This window comes from Harpia harpyja, chromosome 23 (genome assembly GCF_026419915.1).
Source record: "Harpia harpyja isolate bHarHar1 chromosome 23, bHarHar1 primary haplotype, whole genome shotgun sequence".
In the NCBI taxonomy this organism is placed as follows: Eukaryota; Metazoa; Chordata; class Aves; order Accipitriformes; family Accipitridae; genus Harpia; species Harpia harpyja.
In genome coordinates this window covers 8,690,435-8,713,192 of record NC_068962.1, presented here as the reverse complement: position 1 = coordinate 8,713,192, position 22,758 = coordinate 8,690,435, and positions in this window count along the sequence as shown.

The window sequence follows — 22,758 nt, the reverse complement described above, 5'->3', positions numbered from 1 at the left end:
TCCTCTCTGCACATCAAATAACAGTAGTTTAACTCTGTCAGAAAGCAAGGCCAATTTTACAATAATTTTTAAAAATTATTTAGTCCTCCTGATTTTATTTAGCTTCTGACAGGCAACCAAGTTTCATATTGAATAGCAACCTATCCAGGTTAGGAGTACTTTAGACATTTAGGAATCCAAACATACTTAATATTGCACCATTTTGCTTTGCCACACATTCATGGAACAAAATCTGATTTAAGGACCAGATGGTCTGTACCGCTAATGTAAATTTTAATTAATCTGAGGATCTGGGCCTTCTCACTTTGGAATCAGATATTGCCTATAGCGAGTTCCTACCATATCAGCTCCAGGAGTCCAAGACATGAAGCAACAACGGTTACTTAAGGTTTACAGAGCTGCTGGATTTAAGACTGATGAGATCCTGTTCTTTCAGTGAAGTTGCACAGGTTTGCCCATTGACTTCAAGGAGAACAAGAGCAAGATCAGGCCTCAGATTTCCTTCCACTTTTAACTGTTAATTTGCCATATTGAACAAAGAGATTGCATATATGGACATGAGGCTTAATAGCGCTGAACCCTTTGAAGCACACAAGATGATTGTTAATGAGTTAAAGGCTCCCCACTTCTGTCTTCTAGCCACTAAAATCCGCAATTACAAAAAAGGTCTTGATCTCTGGAAACCATGCCTTGTTAAATTTCCTTAGCAGACAAGATGGTACTGTGTAGCATTACATGTGGTTACTGTTAGTCACATCCTTGCTGTAAGTTACCATAGTGTAGCTAAGGTAATAAGATGTGACAAATGGCAGCACGGCAAGTCATTCTGGGTAGTTTCCTTTGGAATATAAAAACTATATAAGAAAAGGCTTATGCTGCTTTTCGCTAGCCATTTCTTCATAGATATAATGAACAACTATTAACTTAGCTTTGAGCCGCACTTACCTACAAAGAGAAAAGGGAAGATCCTAGGGAACTGCAGGAAATCTGCGAGGGACAAATGGTGAAGCAAGGCGGAGTGAGACACTGGGCAGAATTGATACATGTCTTGAGTCATTTATTTGGCCACAATTGCTTCACAAATACACATAAAATATTATATTAAAAAAAAATAATCAAACCCTAATTTTGCCATTTAGGCCCATGGAACTCTAGGATACAGTGGCAATCGCCCATGAGGTGAGATTTTGCTGTTAGGCACATGCAAAGCCAACAGCAACAAAATGATTCTATTGAATCTATTGCTCTGCAGTCTTTATGTCCAAAAATAAGATTGTCAAAGTCGGAAATTGTACCCCTCATCTATTTTTCCAGCACAGATAGAGTGTGGTCTTTTTCATTTTGATTTACTGATGCTGGTAGATTTTTTTAATTGCCTTATAAATTGCGGTTACTCCTGAGGGATTTTGAATAAAAGGAGGAGGGTGCAGGGAATGATAATTTTCTTCCATAAGAAAGAGGAAAATACACAGCACTTCTTAATGATAGAAAGTTAGAAACATTTCAAAGGGCCTTTTGCAGCTTTCTGGCTTCCCATAGATTACAGAACTACCAGAAATAGCTGCAGGCAACAAATTACTTCAGTGATTATTGGGAGCGTGTGGACAAAATGTTATAAAACCCCCCACAATTCAGTTATATTCTGGTGTTTAGGTACAGCATGATAGTAGCTATATAAAACAAGCTAGAGGAAAATGGCAATTATTTTGGGAAAGTTGTGGGGTTTTTTTTTAACCCTGTTTTTAAAAGAAAAAAAAGGAAAACATTTTGCTAAACTTATTTTCTGAGTTCTGTTATAAAACCAAAGTAGGCTTGGGTTTTACAAAACCATGTGGTGGCAGAGATAAAACTTAATAGAAAGATAAAAATTTTCGTTGATGGCCATAGCATTGAAACAGAAATTTTTAACAAAAAAAAAATGCATTCCAGTTTAATAAACACTCTAGCAGATATATATAGACATGCAAGATAACAGCACAGATGTCCTATATGCTTCAGTTTATTTTGGGGGAAGACAAATGGTGACAATTCAAACATAAGTACTACAGAATGGTTCCTATCACTACTGTTGAAGCCACAGAGAATTAATAATTTCTTACTGAAAACCCTATTCTGTGATTTGGAAAAAATAACAGCCACAGCTTTGAAAAATGAAACACAAGGATACAAATGGACCTTGAAGAGGCATAATATATTGTAGAAGTGTGGTTTAGCTGCTTTCTCAATCCTTCTCTTCATTAATTTTGGATTCATTTTCTGTTAAAGTTATTGCTGACTACCATCATTTGTTTAACATTTGCCTATGTAAAACATCAAACACCCTTATGAAGCGATGGTGTCTTGGCTTTTGTCTCCACAGAAGTCAATTACAATACTCCTTTTATATTGGAGATTAGATTTCACTGGAGTTTTATTATGAAAAACAGGCAACATCGTCATGTATTAGGATATATAGCAAGATATTAGGATACATAACAAGACCAGTGTAGTCACGTAACATATATAAAACTTGGAGAACACTATTTTAAAAATGTCAATTGCTTTTAAATGGCCATATCAGTATGAAATTCAAATATGTTAAAAAAGATTTAAGAAAACATGAATTTTGCAATTCTGTGTCCTTTTCCCCATTTTTTGAATAATGGTGAAATCAGTTTAAGTCTGTACATGCCCTTCTTCTTCTTGTTTTTTACCCTTATCCAGCTATTTTCAAAAAGAAAAACGAAAGGTCCTTGTAACTTCTAGAGCTGAAGGAAGATGGAAAAGTTATAGTGATGAATTTGCACTTTCCACTTGGCACTCTGAGAGCTCCTCAAAATTGGAAAAAGCTTTAAAAGTTACCAACTGGGGAAAATGAAAAGGAAAACCCAAACTCAAGCATTCCGAACAAATATAAAATAAGGCACTTTAGTAGTGGACCAGTTAAAAGATATGCCACTGATCATAGATGAACTCAGATGGTGGGTCTTTGTTATTCAATTTGTCACAACTTTTGCTGCGTTCAGGAACGACTTGTCCTTTCCAGCGGCATACCTGTACTTCCACTGGTGTGTGCCCTGGGGTGTGATCTAGACCACGTATGGAGGCTGACATCAGACCAACAGCTCCAGCCAGAGGACCTGACTGTCCCACCCTGTCCAACCGCCCGCGTTAGGAGGTCACTGTCCCTGGCTAGTCACTCCTCCTCTTTTCCTTCCTCCCACTTCCTACCAAGGTTGTCTCCATGTCATCCAGTTCTGTTAAGTCCTGGGCAGAAAAATGCAGCTGCTAAAAATACTAACCATGTTGACTGCGGAATTGGGACCAGACTAGGGGCACAAACCATTTTACATGGATCAGTGAGAACCTGAACAGCATGTCTGGCTCTATCCTTATTGTACAGAATTGGTGCATTACATTCCCCGCCACAAGCCTCAGCCATTTGCCTTCTGAATACTGATGTATTATACTAATTCTCCTGTGGTGTTAGAAAGATTTCCAGCCTTTAGCTACTCTTACATCTTCTCTTTCCTATGGACATTTTTGCCTTTTCAGATATCTAAAAGCTATTGATTTTCTCAGTTGCTAACATAGCTCTGAACAGGAATAGCCTCATGGAGTGTTTTATTTCTTGCTCCTCTCAAGACTTGCTCTGTGATTATGAGCAAGTTGCATTGGCTGGAGCATGCGTGAGTCTTCAAAACATGAACAAAATATTACTGTAAGGAGCACGGTGGAAAGGTTGAGACGTGTATCCTCTGCGCTCACGGATGCTATTAGCTATAGTTAGTGCATGATGCACATGAAAGGGATTTGGATCCGCATTACTGGGGATAGCCGAGAAATATTAAGCCATTCACAGTGGCAAGAGGGTCTAGGTGGAGGAATGTGCTCTTCTGCAGGCCTTTTGCAAAGCAACAGATGGGAATTCAACCGATCTACTTTTCTCTTTCTTCTTCTAAGAAGGAAGAATAGAAATCCTGTGTTGACGTTGGATTTATTAAACATTCTACTAGCGTCCTGAATAACTGGGTAGAATTTGTGAAGAAAATGGTTTTTCTGTGTTGAATTAATTTAATTTTAATGGAATAGATAGTTAATTTGGAATAGGGGATTAAGAGTCCCAGGTATCCTGGTTCTGCCTTACTCTTAACTCTTTTGATACTGATATTCTGAATATTAATTTCTGATAATAATTTAATTTTTTTTTTTTTACGGATCCAGTTGCTGATAATCAAAAATTTACTGTCAAACATTTTACCAGGAAATTCATCACAACTAGTGCCATATGGTATTTTATTTATTTTATATTTCTAAAATTTGGATTAAAATCACAGCTAATTTCATCCTGTGTTTAATTTAGTTTCATAAGAAATAGTTTAAAATATCTCACCTAATGCCATTTACCAATCTGTACTGGCACCCGATCAATCTCCGTAAGATATGCATATATTAAAAGTCACTACTTCCTAAAACTCAAACAAATGTAGGGGAAAAAGGTGTATTTTAGTCAATAGCTATAGTTGCTGTCATTTCATAAAACATATCTATAAAGCATTTTAGTTATTACATTGAAATGTGTTTTCTAGAGAATTATTTCCAGTCTGAGTAACCATATGGAAGCAGAAAACCATTAAAAAAATGAAAATAAGATGGTTTATATCACCTGCATAACTTGTTTTGTTCTCTGCCTTCAGGCTTCAAAACCCGCTTCCCATATTTTTTCCTTTCTTTAAAAATAATGTACATCAGTTTAATTTATCCCAGGTCCCAACAGAAGGATCAGATTTTAAGCATTTAATGCTGTGGTTTCAAATCCAATTTTACAGTGTTCATCGTTTCAGAAGTGGCAGAATCCAAAGTGAGCTTTAAAAAAAAAAAGAAAGAAAAAGAAACAAAAAAGCTCAAGCTGCTCAGTGTGCACACTTTTTTTTTTTTTTAAGGTATAGCTTAATATGAAGCTGTAACCTGACGAATGTTTCTGAAGGTGTTAGTTAGGAATACTCATTTTAAGAATTGTTTCTTATTCAAAAGAAGCAAAATTTTGAAGGATAGGTTTGTGTGCATGTGCAAATTTTTGTGTATTTCCTCTGATGAGCCCTCCTGAAATTAGCGCACAGGAAGACAGTATTTCAGACTACCAGGAAAAAAAAAAAATCCACTTGAACACAGAGTGCAGAATAATCACTTTGCTGCCGGGTGTAAGTGTGCAGAAGCTGGTATAATGTGATCTGTTCTTCCTCCTCATGGTATTGCTTGAGCAGTTTTGGCTATCTTTCAGACTTGACATCCATTTGCACGATACAGTAGCATCTCTTTTATTTCAAAAGTACCATTAGCAGGACAAAAAAAAAATAACGTTTCAGATAGATAATCTCTACTGCCTTTATGACATGTGCCTGGGAACAACCTCTGCCGTCTGGGCCAATCCGTACTCATGAGTTCACTTTCCCGCTGGTCAAGTCTAACTTCGTTAGGGGATTACTACCTGCATTTCCACTGTCTGTAGGGTGCAAGCCCTGTAGCAAAGATCCTAAGCAGAGGAAAGAATACTAACAAGGGCTCATTAGGTAAGAATTGGCAATGCTGCTTTCAGCAGGTAAAATTTGCTTTGTAAGCCTCCCCGTGCTCCTCAGCGAACAGCAAGTGCCATTCACAGGTTCGATTTTATTGACTTCAAAAGTGGGTCTGTTACTGAAAATCAGTGTTTGGGTCTGCTTGACAGAGAACTGGAATGAGCAGTGATTGGGTTTTGGGTCCACAAGGAGGTTATAATTGATGGAGACCAGAAGGGAACTTTCCTTGCTGAGAAAAAATAAGCCCTGGTAGAGGACTTTCACAAGTGTGGTAAATGACTCCCAAATACAAGACTGTGATTGCCACATATCTGCTTGACAGGAACAGAAAATATACATGTTAATGTTGGATACCTTTCTGCCCTTCCCAGAAAATCCTGCTCCCCTTGGGATATTTTCCCTCAGGGAAATTTGTAGCTGATTATAAACCAAATACAAATTTAATAAATGAAATGGGAATTGCAGACTGAAAATTGGCCATATGGATTTTTTTACTGCACAAAGTTGTGTGTTGGAGGAAATTTGGGTATAGTATCTTAGTTGAATGTAAATCAGCAGTAGCAGTACCACTGAGGTTGCAGGCATAACAATGAAGCAGCACCTTCTTCGTGATCGCTGTAAAATTACTTGAATTGACTGTCAGCTTCTCAGACGCTGTGACAGAAGACGGCACAGGTAACCTGGTTCTGATGTTGGAAAGAAGCCAAAGATTAATGGATACGGAAGGTGAATTACCTTCTTCACCATGAATGGGGTCCTACAGGTCAGGGTTCAGACACATTAGTGAGGTAATGTGACAGAGATTACACTGATACGACTTCCTCTAGGGATGCTTGGAGGATGTCAGCTGGGTGTCACAGACAGTCCTAGACAGATTTTAAAGTGGGTGGAGAAACCATACATCATTCATTTTGACATAGCAATCCCTTCTAAAATATTTTAAAATAAGAGAAAAAAAATCTGGGTTGTTTTTGGTGTTTTTTTTTTTTTTTTTTTTTTTAACTGAGTTGTAGCTTATTGTTTGTATGCAGCTTGCCTGTATTGCCTTTTCTTTGCAAGGTATGTGGAATGCAAAAATTCACTCAGTTTTTAACAAAGTGTAGCCAAAAATAGCCTGGACACATGATACTGAAGCTGCTCTTGTGCTACCCATTTAAGTTATGTATCAAGTCTAAATTTAATCAAGGCCACATTTTATTTATACATTTCATGCATTAAACTCATTTAAACTTTTAGTCAGATTTCATTAGGGGAAATACTACCGCGCACATCATGCAGTAGTAAAGCTAATGTGCTTCAGGAATTTGAAAGGATTTAGAGATCAGAGGGTCTGATTTCAAAATTTCTTTTTCTTTTTCTGCTTAGTGCTTGGAGCAGGTCTGTATGCTGCACATAGTTTGTTTCCTAGGACACTAATACAGTCAGCATGGTCTGCACAAATGTGTAAACACAGACATTCTCTGTAATCAGTGCGTTTGGTGTCTTAAGGCAAGATTATGTTTTTTTAGGAAATGTAATTTATGTTCAAGATTAAGTTTCTCCTCCAGACTGATAACGTCTTAAGGTTGAATGAGATCATAAATATTGTGTCCTGATTTCTTGTTCTCCATCTTAGATCTTCATTCCCTTTTTCAGTGTTTTGGGAAAGGGGGACTGAAAGAAATGCATCTATAATGATTTACCTACACAAAAATATAGTCTGCAAGGCTTGATAAAGTGTAAATAAAAAAAAATATATCTAAAATTATGGACAACTACAATAACAGTCCTAATCAACATTGCTGTTTCATTCTGATTTCTTCCAAGATTAAAAAACCCCCCAACCAACCAACCAAAAAAACCTCACACATAAGAAAACAGTAACATAGCCCTAACTGAATTGTAACGGTTCTTGTTTGTTGGGTCTCTTTTGGTCAGGTTCTCCCTGATGCTTAGTCACCCCACTGTCTACAAAGTTGAGGGAACTTCGTATTGTGTCTTTTATTTTAACTAAAGTAGGGAAATTTTTATATATATATATATATTTATATATATTCCGGATTCACAAGATAAATTAATCTGGAAATTTTTATATATATATATATTTTCCACATTCACAAGATAAATGAATCTATCCTTGCTACAAAAAGAAAAAAAAAAAAGAAGAAAAAAGAAAGACAAATTTAAAAAAGCAAAGAAAAAAATGCCCACCCTCTGCTTTTTCAGGCAAAGCAATTGGACTTTATTGTAGTGTGGGGCTTTTTCCATCCTGGTGCAATTTCACCATAGTCCTCAAGAATGGAACTTTGCCATTCTCATATGCATTGTATCTTACAGTGCTGAAAAGCCAGTACATGGCAAAGCTTTAGTGACCCAGGGCATATTTGAACTTGTGATCCAGAGATGAAAGGCTTCATATTCAGTTCCCAGTCCCATGACTCATCCAGTTCCCCAGCATAATTTGGGTTTGGGAAAGAAGTTTTTGAATTACAAGTGTGTAAAAAGCTTTCCGACAGGATTGCAATTTAAAAACAGAATGGCCTGATTTACAGACATGTTGAACCCTCAGGGTCCCACTGAATTAAGAGTATGCAACAGTCAGGAAAGCAGACCTAACTTAGCACCTGTCTTCAGAACACTGCACAAAAGGTAAACATATTGCTGTAGGACCTAGGGATCACGATCCCAGCTGCAGTTACAAGGCCAGGCTTGGAAAGGAATGGCTTCTATAGCATCATTCCTTCTCTCCTCAGCCTGCGAGGAAACCACTACAAAGGAGCTTTTGAAGACTCTGGACATGTGGTGTGTCCTGAAGGGCTAACGAGACTAGGAGCTCTGCTGTCTGACAGCAGAGTATGATTACATCCCTGATCATATCCCTTTTTGCCTCCACGTCTTTCGAGGAAAAAGTATTTCTCTCCCTCTTAACAGCAACTCTTATGGTAGAAATGTATTTTCCCCCAAACTCAAGTACTTTGTTTCTCTGACAGAAAGTTTCTTTGCAACATGGAGTCGGGCAGTCAGAGGGTGGGTGAGGAAACCTAGAGCTGCACAAAAGAAAGGAATTCTCGCCCGTTGGGTATGTTACTTTGGTTCAGGTCTCAAACCAAACACCCCAGTGGTACCCACGTCACACAAGTCAGCTCCCCCTCAGAGCAAGCAGCCTCTCCATGTCAATAATTTCAGGCACTCATATTCATGCTCAGATCTGCCTCGTATTATTTAACATACTCAAATCCTGCCTACCTTAGCAGTATGAACGCAGCTTGTGAGATCTATGTGCTGTGGTTAACTCAAAGCCCGTGCTCATGCACAGCCAACAAAAGCAATGTAATTGTTCTTGTAGGTCTTAGATAACCTCTTAGCAGTTGAACTCCCTTGTGACTACAGAGTCATACCAACCATTATTCCTCACAGAAGAATTTTTGGAATGTGGTAGCTAAGTTAAAAATAATTTTAACAACAGTATTCAGGAGAGATGTTGCCAAGACAAAGAAATCATGAGATCAGAGAAGTGGCAAAATAACTTGTTTGAGGCATCTCTGTTAACCAGAACCCTTATGAGCTCCTCTCCTTTTTGCATCTGAAGCATCTTAAGCACAAATTATAGTGCTTTTGTGTACCCAAAGAAGCCTTCCTGCTAAAATGAAAAATAAATTACTCCTAGCTTGAGATAGGTAAAATATGTCTCATCATATCATGGATTAATGAGTAGAGACATTGTAACTACTACAGAAAACTGCAGTGGAAACTCCTTGCTGGTGTTACTGGGCCTGTTTGGTGGAAATGGATGTGTAATTAAACTTCAGTGTAGCCTAAGAAAGAGGTAAAATGCAATCAGTGAAGAATACAAACAGAAAACACAGCTGTAGCAGTTACTAGCACTTTATACAGTTGTGCCTCTTCCTCACTGCCTTTGAATGGCACAAGATGATCATATTTATTTCACACAGATCATCTGCCTTCTTTTTAAACAAAAGACAGCATAGTATCCTGTAAGGAACTGGAAAATTCTCATCATATGAATATGAAAGTAGATAGATACATTTTTTCAATAGAAGACTTACTAAAGCAGCTTGAAAATAGAAGGCTTTGAAAATAGAAAGAAGGATTTGACAAATTCTGTGGCTAGCTTGAGCTGCAGAGGGATTACATCTTTGGGCCAAATTACTAATGAAGATAGAAAGCACTACTTTTTGCCCTGGTTTGGGTGCAGGAGATTGAGATTTCTGCAGAGGTTTTGGTCAGCCAGATTTTGTGAATGCTGGAATTAAGTTTGCTTCTTTTCAGATAGAAACCAAATATAATAGCTAGTTTTACCACAGTTTTAGACAAAACCATTATTACTTCCCATGGTCCTTGGAGAAAGAAGCAGTTAATTTTCAGTTTGATCTGTATTCAAACAGTACTACTACTAGAAGTGCAAAACATAAAATACCTTGGGATGAAACCGGACTATGCTTTTGTTTTCAACCGAAATCCCAGCTGACATGAGTTTCCTGTGGATCTGTATTTTATATCAAGCAGTTTACACAACTTTAATGCACTTTGCATTTCAAAAAACAAGATATAGGCATAATAAATAATTTAAAACTGGAGTGTTTCTTTCCTCCACTGGGTGTCACCGTAAGGCAAGGACACTGGGTTTGGAAAGCTGAGCGAAAAGTTTGTTAGCTCAGAGATTTTGTATTTGCTCCAGAAGGCTGCAGTGGGATAACGGTACTTGCTAACCACTGCAAAAAGCCCCATCTAGCTCTGAGGTCAACAGAAAGATGCCTACACCCCAGTGAATATTAGAGCAGACCTGAAGGTGCTCACCAAAAAACCCCACCCAAACAGAACAAAAAGCCCAACAGACGGTTTCTATGAAAGACTGTAAGTGGATTTCGAGATTCCTTACTGGTGTTCATGAAAGACTGAAGGTTTCATTGGAATGCTTCGTTTGGAAACAGAGGATGGAGTTCATCCATTGCTGGAACAGTTGCTATAGGGAAGAGCATTTTACCTGACTTCAGAGAAGATTTATCATAGTTTCACCTATCTATATCATTTCAACCTTCCCATTAAAACACTTACCTCCAAGCTCCCAGTCATCTGTCATGGAGCAACAACTTCTGGGAGCCCCAGGTGACTCATAGGCAAAAATCACAGCATTACTCCCTTCACCTGCCACAGTTACAGCTGGATCTGATTGCCACCTAAATGGCCTGTGGCTACATCCCAGAGAAAAAAATATTTGAAAGGCAGGCAGCCAATAACCATGCATCTTTTTTTTTTAAAAATTTTTTCCCACAAACTGTATTCTTTAAGGGATCATTGCATTCAACTTCTCCCTCCCTGTATTTACTTAATTTGTTTTTATTCCTCTTCCTTTCTTCTTTTTTCACACAATAATGCTTAATGTCACAATCAATAGTCCAGTCACTAATAGATCTATTGGTTAAAATCTTTGTTATTCTGGATGCCTATCAACGATTCCTCCAGTGTATGATATGAAAAAAATATTGAGGATTCTTGTGAAACTTTCTCTACATGTGAATTCTGGACAGACTGCAGTTATAAAAAGCAAAGCCAGCTTCTGTGGTTTGATTCTTTGCTGCATGATTTTGGTCAAATTTGGAAATTCAGAAATAGGAGAAAATAATGAAAACATAAATTTGAAGGCTGGCCCATCCATCCCACATTATCACAGAACTTGGCTTTTTTCGCTGTTTATATTGAAGGTGAATAAACTGTAAAACTAAAATGAATTTGAACACTCCAGATGTGTTCATGTAGACTGACAATAAAGTAGGCAATATTTCTTTGCTAGTTATCAACCTTTGAATGGAAATATAACATTTTCTGTGTAACCTCATATTTTCTTCAATCCACCAATCCTTTTTTGTATGGGGATCACGTAGTGGGTTTTGTTTCTGGGAACACGAGAAAATATCTTGTGCAAACTATTGAATTTTCATCCCAATGTGACCAAACCAGACTTGAAAAAAAGAAGGAAAAAAAAAAAATAAGGGGAAAAAAAAAGAAAAAAGAAAAGGGTTATACTGAAAATGCCAGTAACACCCAGTAGGTCAGGACTCCTACCTGAAATGTCTGAGACTGAGTATCTGTTCTGAAATTGGTCCCCTTCCCCTCCAATCACCCAGAAGCAGCCCACTGCCTGCTCTGATGGGGTTTTGTATGTACTCCAGGCCTACATTCTGCAGCTTTCAGAAGCTGTTGTGTGTATGTGTCTTAGGGGATGGCCAAGCAGGACTACTGGTCTTGAGCATCAGTAATGTGGTGCGGAGAGGATTCCACCTTCCCGGTGAACTCTTTAGCTTTGGGCTGAGACTTTATTCATTAGTCATTTGCAGGAATAAATATCATTGGTATTACTTTAATTAAAATTATGAGTTAGCTCTTTTTTCCCCTGTACTGATGAAAAACAAGTTTGGCCAACTTAAGAGGTGAGATGATGACCCTTATAATTTCTTTGAAAGGATCCTAACCCTCTGCCTGGACTAAAGTAGTAGAAGGGTATCAGATTACTCTGCTGCTAACAGACTTTTTATAGTCAGGGTTGAACAAGATCAAGGGACCATTACAATCAGCACAAATCTTACCTGAACAATTTCTCTGGAAACATCAACCCAGCTTGGGTTTGGTTAGGTTTGAGATTCAAACACTTTAGAATCAATGCACTGTCAGGAGTATCATCAAGAAGAATTTCAGCTTAGAAGACAGATCATTGCTGGAAATTTGTAAGCATTGGGACTTATGCAACTATGAGTCTGGTTTTTCAGTTACTTAAAAATCCAGTGACCTCAAAAATACCATGCAATCCATACTAATGACAAGGAAATGGGAGCACAAAGCTCCAAGTAACCCTGGACTAAAAAGGGGTTATGGGAATTTTCTTTAGCTTAACATGAAGTCTGAGCATAAATTTTATGTAAATTATACTAAGAGTTAGAAAAAATAGAGAAAATTTAGACTGCAACAAAGGAATATATTGCTGGTACCAGGCTACTCATTCAAAGAATAAAAGAACCATTTTTCATTTCTCATTTTTTAAGATCTTTTGGTGCTTTTCCCTACTATGAAAATATTATGAGTAGTGCCACCTAAAAAGAAAGAAAAGTAAGTACAGGGTGCAAGCTAGGTCTGAGTTTTTGTTAGACTTCAGTGAAAACTTGCTTTCCAGATTAAGGGCATAGAAATCTCCACAAGCCCTCAGCTTCAGATAGACACCAGTGCTGCCATGTGTCCTGTGCCAACTGCTGAGCATCAATCCGGAGAACACTGACTCGTTTTTATTTGATCTCTGTGCAGGTGTATGCCCTGCCCCTCAAAGCCACTTTCTGAACACACTATTTGAGATGACTGGGCACATTACAGTTCTTGCAATTGACTTCAGCGTCAGACGCTGAGTTTTGCTTTCGAAACACAAAATGGTAAGGCTTGTGGAATCCCTTAGTTTTAGTATCTCTGAGCAAAAGCTTAAAACTGATTTTTGTAAGACTAGTCAGCGTTCTGCCTTGAAAGCTTCTGCCAGTTTGTAAAAAAACCAAATGAGACTACTAAGCATTTTAGATCAAACACAAAACCCTAGCTTCAGTAGTCAGCTGTTGAAGAATTTAAATCACTTAATATAACATAGATACATATAAATGCCTTTTTAAAAAAAAAAAGATAGGAAGCTTTGCTACTTGAGCTGAAACCTCTTTTGTAGTAGACAGTAAAGCTTGAGGCGTATTATTTCCTGCAATTTCCACTGTGCCACCACCAGAAGGCAGCATCACACATCGGAGTAATGTGCTCTTTCTAGTAGAAACCAGGGGCACCATAGCGATAATTTTGTCTGATGCTAGGAGCTCGACAGAATTTACAGAATGATCAGACATTTTCTACTAGTGAAGTGAATAGGATGGTTTCCTGGGATTTCTGTGAAGCCATTTTATGAGTTATACCTGGTCTTTGTCCTAGTGCAGAACTGTTCCACAAGGTTCTCGCCTTTGCTCTTCAAGGCACCAAATGCAGTAATCCTCACCTGAAAGATGCAAAAAACCCGATTGAGTCAGGCTGATTGATTATTCCTGAATACTCCCTTGCTCTTCAGAGAACAACAATGGTAGTCCTGATAATGGGACTAGAACAAATACAAAACAATATAGCAGAGTACAATAGAGGAGGCCACGTATTCCAAATTTAGATGGTGTGGAAATTAGTATCAGGTGTTTGGGGCCTTTCAACAGAACAGCAGAGATGTGGCCTTCATAGCCCTGCCAAGCCACATAGCTTGCCAGCAAGTTTGCTTCATGTGAACCATGTCAAAAATACTTCCAGATAAAATGTAATGAAAATAGTTGACCATGATATAAAAGGCTTTAAGAGAGGTCATATCCCAAATATTTGTACCATGCTGTTAGGCTGAAAGCAGACTGGTCGAAGAGTTTTCGGTCAGAAAATGAAAACTTTGTTTAGCTATAAATTTCTTAGTAGCTGTTTGCCACATGGCTGGAAAGAGATAAAAGCACACTCAATGAGGGGTAACAGAACACCTTGTTCTGATGTTCAGTCACTCCTCTTTCGTTCTAATGTTTTCGATTTAGCAAGACATTTAGGTCCATGGGTCAGTGTTTTGCTGAGCTGAAGCCTATACTTCTAGTAATGACAACACACTTCGCAAATAAATTCCTTGCAAAACAAAGCAATTGCATGTTCTACCTGGACTCTGGCACTGAGGGTAGCTCCACAGTTTCTCAACAAGATTATTACTTAGCAATACATTCACAATCACTGTCATCATGAGACCAAGAGGAAAATAATAACTTTGTATGCACGTGGCATACACTAAGCTCAAAGGGCTAAAACTTCAGACAGCTTCTACAGCTAACTGAAAACTCAGAGCTGCGCTGACAAAACAGAAGGGCTCCTCATGCTTGAAAAACTGGCCAAGAAATCATTTAACCCTGAGTTCCTGTCTGTAAAATGCAAACTTCAAGTTCAGGCCACTGTTTTTAAAATAATGCGGACTCCTAGATGATTTGATCGCCTCAGAAGAGACCACCTCCAGCTAGCAGCCCGCTTCTGCCCAGGTGACAGTGGGTTTGTCACAGCGGTGCTGAGCTGTGCTCCTGCACGTCGGCACGCAGCACCAGCTAGTGAGCCACGAAAGACAGATTCACGCAGACGATAGTCTATAAAACCAATATAAACTATAAAAATGTAAAACAAATCGAAGTAAAGCCCCCCTTTTTGCAGAAGAGGAAAGCTTGTTTACAGAAGATTAGCTTTCATTTTTTCTTCCAGTGCAAAGCTCCTAATATCTTAAAGTTATTAAATGTAATGATCAATCAGCACTTACTCAATTAAATTGCAACAAAGGCTTGGCAGACTGTTATTATCCGTTTAGTCATGCGCTATCAAAATCAAAAGTACTTTTTCAAAGAGCAATAATATCCTCCTGAAGAGTTTAGCATATTTTTACTTTTTGAAGAAAACAAGAAGGGTGGATTTGGCTGTCAGAAAAGCCACCACTGCTGTACCTGACCTGGTCCAGTGATTTATTTACATGAATGTAACAAGACAGATTAAAATCATGCCCTGGATGTTTAATGTGCTATATCACCGCACTCCCTCACTATGGCAACATAAGCTCAAATTTTCCTGTGCAATGTGCTTTGCTGTACGGGAAGCTATCTGTAAGATGGTATCTAATTCCATGTCCGTACTTTTCCTCTCCTGTTATCTGTGTTGCTCTTATGACATTTCCCTTAGCAAGTCCTCCATATCTTTCCCTTACTCTTGTGCACACGCCTTCTTCCACGTCACCTTTGCCACTCTTTGAAAATCTATACTGGCTAAGCACTTTATCTTGGCTTCCACAGCGTCTTAAAACAATATCCCCTTGGGAACTTTCTCAACAAGGAATAATTATTTGAAACAAAACAATGTCAGTCAGCTTCGAGACTGCCCAACCACAAATAGGGGTATACTCAGTATCATCTCTTGAAAAGCATATAATACTTTCAATAGTAGGCAATCTTCTAAACAAAAAAAAAAACCCACCCCCCAAAACCAAAAAACAACAGGGAAAAATGTAGCCTTAGGTTCAGACACAGGGTTTTTTTTGTTTTCATTTGTTTTTTTTTGTTTTGTTTTGTTTCATTGTTTGCATGAGAAATTGTTTAGGACAATTCCAAATCTTTTTAAAACACACATCTGTGATGAGCCTCCTTGTTGGCAGCACTGCATTTGAAGCATTACGAGAGAGGGGTTTAGAGACAGCATTTCATGATGTGAATCTCGGAGCACCTGACAAACAAACTTATAGCTAGTCATAGATATAGTATGCACAGTTCTCTAATTTACCTGACAGGATGTGAATCAAAACTTCCAGGATAATTTGTAAGTTCCTCTATTCGCGCAAAAAATAAAACACAGTAGATTTTCTTAGAGGAGGTTTTGTTTTAAACCAAATGAACTTGAGGAATCATCACAACTGTACTGAAACCTTACTCCCAGAATTACTTGGGTTCTGGAGGTACTCTTTCTACCAAAAATAGACTTTGCCCCTCTCAGGGGTCTAACTGTACCTTGACAGACTCTCAGTCGGTCTGGGTGTACAGGCACAGGAGGGAGTGCAGGATTCTGACAGCAGCCCAGCTCTTGACATTCATGTTCTTATTATTGGCAAACTCCAGAACACTTCAATAGCTTTATAGAAAACAAATAATACTGATGCAGGTGAGATGCAACAAACACCACAGCCTTTTGCTAGGAATGGACATTATAGCTTTTTTCAAAGCCTATAATGTTGATATAAAGACATTTCTAGCTTCTACCTAGACATATCTACCTCCAAACAACAAACTTGTGTATGTTCTTCATCATGGAATATGATCTGTATTTGGGTTATAAAGGGTTATTATATGTCTGAATTTTCTGTAAATATATTCTTTTTCACCTGTAAAAAAGTTTGGCTATTTTTCTGTTATTTCTAAACATCTGGAGACATTGTTAGACTCCTGGATGTATCAGGTTTGCACCAGCTGTGCTGTTTGATGGATGGACCTGTATTTTTTTCAGGCATGTTTTAGTCACAAAAATGGAAGACCCAAACCAAAAACCTTTTGTAAAACAGAAAAATTACCAATCTTATGAGTTACTAACCAAATAAACAAAAGAGTAAAAATAGTGTTTATGCATAATTTGGAGCAACTTATTTTTGTTAGCATTTCTTTTGAGTCCTTGAAAGTAGGCGGTACATATAATGTTATCAAAGTTCTGTAACAGTAATCGCTTCATAATACCAGACCATATAGTCGTAAATAACAGGAGTCAAAGAACTGGTCTGTGAGACCAAGCAAGATTCAGGGCAAACAAAGCATGGTTTGGCTGTACTTTGATCCAATTTAGCAGCTCTGACACTCACAGAATCACGCAGAGTGAGCTAAGAAAAAGTGCTGTTGCACTCCTAATGTACTTTCTCTAGATCTAGACTCATTCCCTAACACATTCTTTTAATGTGGCTAGGCATTGATTCACTGATCCATTGATACCTGTTGTCCTCTTACTACAATGCTTGCTTACAACTGTCTTTTTTTTTTTTAACCTCTTGTGGTCATATTTTACACCTACTTAGTATTCTCATCCGTGTTGAAGCTTTCAGGGCTTCTAGGTGTTAGTATAACAACACAATAATGGCGTGATGTCCTCCTATTATATTCAGATACAAATGTAAGAGTGATGAGAAAAGGCAGGTTAATGAATATATTTAAAACTGTTTTCCTAGGTTTTAAAGTCTGAGATCAGATTCTCAGTACTGATGACTGAAATGAGTTTACATACAAAACTGAAGACTGCAATGAACAGTCATTACAGTGTCCTGGAGAATTTTTGTGTGGCTTGATTCACTTTTCCCTCAGTATCTCCTGTACAGTCTGTAGGTGTCAATAAAACGAGGCGATAGTATATTTTGCCCCTTGATGAGATGTATGGATTTTACCGTTGCAAAGTCAACATTTACCCTCTCTTATGACTTTATACTGAAGTTATGTATACATTAACAAGCAATGCAGCACAGTAGGAGTAGAGCTGTAGTGTATTTTGGGGGTATTTATTTCAAGATTAGCTCTAGTCTAGCCCCAGACTAGTAGACTATAAGCTTATTAATAATTGGAGCACATGAGAAGTTTTGCTGAAAGGTATCTTCTTTAATTTAATGTGGAAGAAATCCACTGATCACATTGAGAACCCTTCAGGATGTGAGCGCAAGGCACAGCAGGCAGCATCACCCAGAAGACTTACTTTAGAAACACACTGATATGAACTAGAATGCTAATATCCCCAGAAATATCCCAAGACATTCCAGTTAAATTCCTATTCTAAGCATGTGAGGAAGGTGCATTGATTTCATAACTACTTGCAATGGCAAATACTGATAAACATTCTGTTATGCACTTTGTCTAACTTCTTTGTATAAGATCCTTGATTTCCATGCTAGATTATGCAGTGAATGAAAAAAAACATTCCAAAACAGATTTTGTTGAGTGGGACCTGAGCAGCAGAATTGTAATCCAAATTAGGCAAGAAATAAAATTCTGTAGCAGAGAGGGAATTCTGCAAGCGCTACTGAAATGGTAATGTTTCTTAGATATATTGTCATTATATATTCTCCAGAAATACAGGACTTAGTTTCTAACTAAAATATATCCATTGCAACTCTTAACAAAATCTCCTATCTCAACCAGGTGCAGTAAACAGGACCTACGGATCATATTTTCAAGAATACATTTTGAATCTACTCAATTTTCAATTGAATAATGTCAAAATCATTAAATTTATTTAAATTTTTGCAGAATTTTTAATAGGCTGAAAAACTAGACCTCAATAAGATTTACACCTTCATTTTTTAAGTGTTCATTTCCCAGATTTCTTTTTTTTTTTTTTGAGGGGTGTGAATACCAATAGATCTGAATGGTACTTTTCTTTTTCCCTTTTCAAAGGTATTTTGGTAACTTTTTCCTGAAATCCACACGTCAGCTCTACTTTCCACATCACAGCACATAAACCACAGCATTTTAGAGTATCCATATCAGACCTGCCTTTTTATCAGAGGATTAAATTCTTTATCGGAAATGTAGAAACGATCTTTGAGTTTCACATCTATTATGCAATCAGCAAAATATATGAGAAAGAATGTTCCACTTGCTGCCTTGAAAACAGGCTGCTTTCCCTGTGGTACACCCCAGCAATGAGTTGAGGAAATATTATGTTGACAGAGCTTGAGGGAAGAAGAAAATGAGCATTGTTCTTCAACAGCTCTCAAATTCAGCTTTGGCAGCAGAATAAGCAGCTACAATCTAATGGCATCTTGTGTAAGTGAATTTACAAGATGTCATTTTCCTGTTATAAAGCACCTATGGTAAGTAAGAATTTTAGGAAGAAAAATTATGATTAGTTTTATGCATAGCTTTTATGGTTTCTTTGACAAAATAATTTCCATTAGCTTCAACTTTTCTTCTTTTGGAAATATATTCAAAGCTCATAACTCTCATAAGTGGTCTTTGTGAAAGGAATGGGATGGGAATACCTCCCCCATAAGTTCTAAGATAACAGCCACTTCCAAAACCTGTCAAATGGACAAATAACTTGTCTTTTTTTTTTTTTTTGTCCTTAGACAAACAACATTCATCATAATTAGTGTTGAAAATTATCAAACAGCTTGATACTAGAAACTGCATTAGTCCCTAGCCATAAAGCACAAAATAGTCCTTATCTGTGGGCCTCTTCTTTCTCATGGCAATTTGGACAGAATGTGAATGGAGTGCTCTGTGTGTGTACTTATTCTGAGTTATTGCTTTGTTAGTTTTTCAGTAGCAAAGGGGTGAAAATTAATCTAAAAGCTATTTTCAGTCATGAGAATTCTTAGTTAAAATACTTTTAAAATATGGAAATTTGTACTAGTCACATTGATATATATAGCTTTTGGGGATATGTGAGAGGATGTGGTAACAGAGTAGTTAATGGATCCATTTCTTTACCTTTTCTTTGCCTACAGCTGGGAATAGAAGTTACATTGATTAGCAAAAAATTTCTGGGAGCTTTCACCTTGCTTTTGTTGCTAAGGAAACCATTTCCTTGGCATCAATGCATCCAGCAGGTTTGTCTTACTTTCCTGTGAGCTCTAACAGAGGCAGTATTGTAGAATGGCATCGGGGGGCAAAAAAACACGGAGATAAACAAGGAGGAAAAGATCAACAAAAGTGGCTGAAAGTTAATACAGGGATATTGCCTAGCTGAATTGAATTAAGTCTTGTTTCTGTGTGGGTCAGCTAGGGAGCTCTGTGTATAGGTAAGGATTTACGGTTTCAGCAAGACTACAGCTAAAAGCCAAAGAGGAACAGAAGCCTCCACATCAGAAAGCCCCAGCTACAGCTTCCCCCCCCCAAAAAAAAAACCCAACCAAAAAACAAAATGGAGAGGGAAAGGTGGAACCACGTGGTCTGGATAAAAAAATCTGAAGGCAGAGATGTTTCCACTCTTCCGCCAGTCTTAAAATTATAACCTTATTTTAAATAGAGTCCTTTCTTCTACTACTCCCATCATATAATTTATCTGATGTTACGTCAGATGGGGTATTCTATGAGAATGTAGTAATGATGTGCATTTATTATCGTAAATGAACTTTTTGTTGGTGTTTCTGCAGCTGTAATTTAATGCTTACTTCACTTCTGCACCGTATATCACACAACCAAGTATGGAGAATGGGGAGACAGATGAGTGACGCCGCTATCCACTCTTCCTGGCTGACTGTACAATGCCTCAGCTGTTTCCTTTTCCAGCACTGTTCCTTGCAAATAACTTAAACTCTGCTAAAAATGAAGTGAGCGACAAGCAGGATACACCAAACACCACATTTGGCAGAAAGCTGGGTGACACATGAAAACCTGTCAAAGAAGTTATATTAGTACAACCGAAGGAAACCCCAAGTGGCAAAATGGTTGGCTCCAGGACATAGTAGTGGTATACAATCTCTTTTTAAAAAAAAACAAGGAAAAATCCCTAAGCCAGTGGTATGAATTCAGGCAAGAGCAATAGTAAAAACATCACTGTCACCTTACAAATTTACAACAGCCTACCATGTCTGAAGGCCGTTAATAGTCTCTACCATTCCTTGTTCAAAAGCCAGACACAAAGCCCTGCCATCACAGCTAGGACTATTTGCATTCTTAAACTGAAAGTTTCAAAATGTATTGTTGATATGGAAGTGTGAAGACACTGAAGCTGGTGCCTTCAGTAAGTGAAGCAAGGAGAGATATCCCAATTTTTTTAGGGAATACATACTATATAGATGGATAATTTTGGAATGTATGGTGAGTTTAAATAAGCAGTTGATATCTAAACAGATTGCATGACAAAAAACACTGAAATGTGTCCACTGCGAGTTTGCAGTCCCTGCAGAAGACAACTAATCTCAATGTCCTAGACTTCGACCATCTCTGAATTCAATTAGATACACCTTCAGTAACAAATATTTATTTATTTATTTTTTAAATTTTGAGATGCTTTCCTTTTCCTCTCGTGGTAGCAAATAGAAGCTTTGTTCTGTATGCTGCCAGTATGTAATACCGGTTGGTTTAATATACACAAAATACAGGACTTCATGGGATTCATTGAGAATACAGATGACATTAATCTAACTGAACACTTTTGCTTTTAAAGAAAGAGTAAATTGAGAGAAATAGCCTCCAAGATTGCATGAAATTGGCTTGATGATTTCAAAGCTCTAATTATGTCTGGATAGTAAGTCTACAAAGCACATACAGTACAGAAAAAAACTCCCAGCTTTTTGATGGAAGTAACATCCTGTGAGTGACTGATGTTTATTGTATAATTAGGGTACATGAAACCGTTACTGACCAGCAGAGAAATGATTACTTTTACCTCCCTTTTTTTGAAAAGAATTTCTGCTTATATAAAATAACACCTGAATTAACGTATATGAGGAAGTCATTTGTCCTTCTTCACTTGTAGCCTGAATACAGGCTTGTTTTTTATTCTTTAATGTTAATACTTGGACTCATTTATACTGGAAAAATAATCTCAGTTTTTCTTCAAAGTCTGATATTAGTTTTCTAGAAACAGAATTATACATCTTGGAATTTTATTACTGTTTTAACTAGAATTTGGAGCACACAATAATTCAATATCTGAGTAAATCTACGAGATGATTCTAAAATAAATAAACATTGTTTCAATATAATATAGTTCCATGAAATACTATGAAAGTTGATAAAATTAGAATTTTCTCAATCACAAAGTCCAAGGCTAAATTTGCCTGCATATATGGTTTAGTTCCCATTGAGAAACGATCTTTGGATATGTAACTGAGGGGAGCTACTTTTTGCATTTCATATAAAAAATACTTCATTTTTCTGTAATCTTTTTTTTTTTTTTTAACTATTAAATTGACCAAAATCAGGCACCTAATAAAACTGGCACCACCCTTGGCACTACTGACTGAATTAAGTAGGTCTCAGTTGATGATAATAAGATCTTAAACACCTAGTTCATCCTAAACATCTAGATATCTACACTGAAATATCTAAAGTAAAATTCCCAATTCTCAAGTCAAGTAAAGTTAAAAGTGACTGGTTTATCTCAGTCTTCACATTGGAACTTATTTCTCTATATCTTTTGGCCCTTGTTTAGATGAATTTTTTTCAGCAACTGGACACAGAATAGGCACAAAAAATAGCTTTAAACTTGTACCTTTGGCCAGATTTGGACTAAGGTTCCATTTTGGCTCTTTATCTAAAGTAATTGCCAATCTACAGCAACTACCAGAGAAAACTATTTCTGTTCTCTTTTACCTGTTGGCTTTACCCAAAGCAAACTAACATCATCCCTTTGTGTTCTGGATTGGTGTGAAGAGATAAGAATTTTCTCACACCTTGCATAAATTCACAAACAGAGCAAAATGCTGGAGGTGTAGGATTGCTGTGGGATTACTGCTTTACTGCAGCTAGAGAAGTGAGCTTTTCTAAATAAACAAAAGACCTTAACCTGAGAAAAATCATCTGTATGAAAGAAACTCACTCCCTAGTCAAAAAGAAGATCTCTAATGCTCATTTGTTAGGGATTATGAAAAACTCAGAAACTGTATCTAAAAATAAGAGGCACAGTTTAGAAAGAAAATCCATTTTATTTCATATTTCTGCAGTGCTGTAACAAT